This window comes from Urocitellus parryii, chromosome 10 (assembly GCF_045843805.1).
Source record: "Urocitellus parryii isolate mUroPar1 chromosome 10, mUroPar1.hap1, whole genome shotgun sequence".
NCBI lineage: Eukaryota > Metazoa > Chordata > Mammalia > Rodentia > Sciuridae > Urocitellus > Urocitellus parryii.
In genome coordinates, this window is record NC_135540.1 from 96,154,529 (window position 1) to 96,157,824 (window position 3,296).

The 3,296-nt window shown below is 38.7% G+C and overlaps 1 pseudogene; it reads right to left on the reverse strand.

Moving 5' to 3' along the window:
• Nucleotides 1-1,013: 1,013 nt before the first annotated feature.
• LOC113187277 (oxysterol-binding protein-related protein 9-like) lies at nt 1,014-2,463 on the reverse strand (annotated as a pseudogene).
• Between the last annotated feature and the right edge of the window lie 833 nt (nt 2,464-3,296).

Sequence of the window (3,296 nt, forward strand, 5' to 3'; positions counted from 1 at the left end):
TCTATCTTCCTCCTAGGCCAGCCTCACCTAAAATCTCAGTATCTGATAGGCTACACCAGAACACAATGGCCTTTTAGTTTCCCATGCATGTAATATATTTCCTTTCTTAAGTCTTATTTAATTTTCTTGAGGGATGGGTACCAGGGATTGAACTCAGGGGCACTCAACTACTGAGTCACATACCCAACCTTTTTTTGTGTGTGTTTTATTTAGAGACAGGGGTCTCAGTGAGTTGCTTAGTGCCTCACTGTTGCTGAGGCTGGCTTTGAACTCACAATCCTCCTTCTTCAGAATCCTGAGCTACTTGGATTGCAGATGTGTGCCACCACAACTGGCTTATTTCATTTTTGATTGACATAATAATTGTACATATTTACAGGGTACAACATAATGTTTTCTTACAAGTATAAATGGTGTAATGATTAAATTACGGTGATTAATATATCCATCACCTTAATCATTTATCATTTCTATGTGGTAAGAACATTCAAAATTGTCTCTTCTCTTTTGAAATATACAATACATTATTGTTAACTGTAGTCACCTCTTATGCAATAGAAGACCAGAATTTATTTCTCCCAGCTAATTGTAACATTAAATATATTAACCAATCTCTCTACATTCCCCTGTGGTCTGTCTTCCCCAGACTCTGATAATCACATAAATGAGTAAGATTACAATATTTATCTTTATGAGCATGGCTTATTTCACTTAAAATATTGTCTTCCAGACTCATCCATGCTGCTACAAATGATAGAATTTCATGCTTTGTTATGGCTGGATATCATTCCATAATGTGTATTTACCACATTTTCTTCATCCATTCATCTGTTGTTATATACTTACATTGAGTCCATATTTTGGTTATGGTGAACAATGCCATAATAAGCATGGAAGCATAGACGTCTTTGGCATTCTGATTTCATCACCTTTGCATATGGACACAGTTGTGGGATTGCTGGTGGTTCTTTTAATTTTTGTGGAACTTCCATAATTTTTCCATAATGGTTATACTAATTTACATTACCACCAACAATATGTAAGGATCCATCTTTATCCACCTTTTCATCAATACTTATTATTTTTATTAAAATGTAATGATCATTACAGTTTAGGCATAAGACATAGCCTTGCCCTATGTTGTGCACCTCAATTGACATCCCAAGAAAAATTGATTTAGTGCAAATATGAGCTTTAAATTGAATTTTCTTGTTAAAACGTTCAGAATGAGGTGGCAAAATGGGTGGAAGATGGGAAACCTATTGAGCCATGAAAGTTACAATGTTTTTAGAAACCCAGGAAACAGGTCCTTCTGAAACTAGCTCTGTTTCTCTTCAGTGTCATTTGCTAATGTCCAGTAACACTGAAAGATCTCACCCAAAATGAGGTTGTATGACATTTTTGCAACAAATCCTTTCCTTTCCTCATGAAAGACTAAGAGGTACCGTTTCACAACCTGAACCATTCAATCCCTGGGATCTTTCCAGTCACTGATGCTCACAAACAGGCCCAGATGTGCAAAAAATTCTGCATGTATTTCTAAAAAAGAATTTTTGAGAATAAATGTTGGAAGAACTACCTTAGTCAGATCTATTCTGAGCCTAACCTGTGACAAGAGGTGCATGTACTCCTTCACTGATCCTGCTTCTCTGTCATCATCTATAGTCAAGTGAATCAAAAAGGTCAGCATTACTTGTCCCATTGGACATAGAAGAATTTAGTGACTCTGTAGTATCTGGTTGTTTTAGGCTATTTCCTGAGTTGCTACGAGTCAAGACTGAGGCAGATACAGAAGAATTTTGGGATAAGCTGCATCATAGAATTCATCTTCAGTGCTAGAGTAAGAAAACTCTGGGACTGTATTTGAAGACAAGACAACAAGTTAGACTGATACTGGGTGGTGAATACCCACTCCATGTACCATTTAGTTTTGGAGTCTGTTGAGGTCCTACTGTAGCTAATATAGGTAGGAAAGAAGAATGTTGCTCTGACTTGAGCATCTAAGCTGGTTCCGGAGGTAAGACAGTCTGGGAAGGCATTGTGCTGATCACAGGTTCCAGGGGACTAGGTTGATATATTGCATCTAGAATATTAATAGTACTTTTAGTAATCTGCAACAACACAATTCAGTGTTTAATTGATTCAGCCATGCTATTTGTTTTCTCTTTGAGAGTTTCAATTTTCTATCTTTGTTCATCATCTCTACAGTTTTGAAGCTTGTCAACAAACCTTTAGTTGTTCTATCAAGATTTGTAGGTAAGCAACTACCTCTGCCAGTTGTCAAAATCTTAGACACCAGAAACAAATCCTGAATTCAAACCCCCAAAGGGTGGCAGGAAGGAGACAGACAGAGCACTACATTGGCGGCACAAGAGGCAGGGACCCCAAGAATTTGAGAATGAGAACCAGTCCCTCTCCCACTCAGGTTTTACTTACTTGGCAAGCGGCCAGCAAGAAAGCCATTTGCTTAGGCCCCTGCCCTTGGTGTCTCCTGGGGAGGAAGTAGAGCAGAAGCTGTTCCTTAGCACCACTTTTCTTCTCCTTAGACTGGATCCATCTCAGGTAGCCCAGCCAGCGGTTCAGCCAGTCCCTCAGGGCCCTGTGTCTCTTCTTTAGGTTAACTTTGACTGGAGAACACTTTGCCTCTTCCTCTATCTGGATGTTGATATTTTCCCCCAATATTTTCGAAGTTTTTAGCCATTATTTCTTTAACTGTGTTTTCAGATCCCTCTTCTCTCTTCTCTTTTTGAAACTAGGTCTCTTGATAGTCCGTAATTCTCATAAGCTTTCTTTATTGCTTTTCATTCTCTTTTCTTTTTATTCCTAGGATGACAATTTTTCTTTCTTCATTTCTTTCTTTTTTCATTAATTTTTATTCATATATGACAGCAGAATGCATTACAATTCTTATTACACATATACAGCACAATTTTTCATATTTCTGGGTGTATACAAAGTATATTCACACCTGTTGGAATAAGTTTCAGTCTCAGCTAGCAGCTACTAGTAGCTCGGAAGTGCCTGAAATACCCACCTTCCTTCAGGCCTGACAGAAGGGCCTGCATAATGGGGTGAAACCACATCCTCAGCACTTGTGGTTAGCATTGCCAAACTGCCCAGCCAAGAAACTGAGAGTCAGGGGCTTCAGGGCATGAAACCCCTGACTCAGTAGGGGCTAAAGACCCTTCCAGATTGCTTTCTGCCAGGACAGCAATATTTAGAGTTTCCTCACAGTGCGGTTACATTAGGCAGAATATGATTGGCTTATGGATATTGTCTGGCTTATGTATGATTGA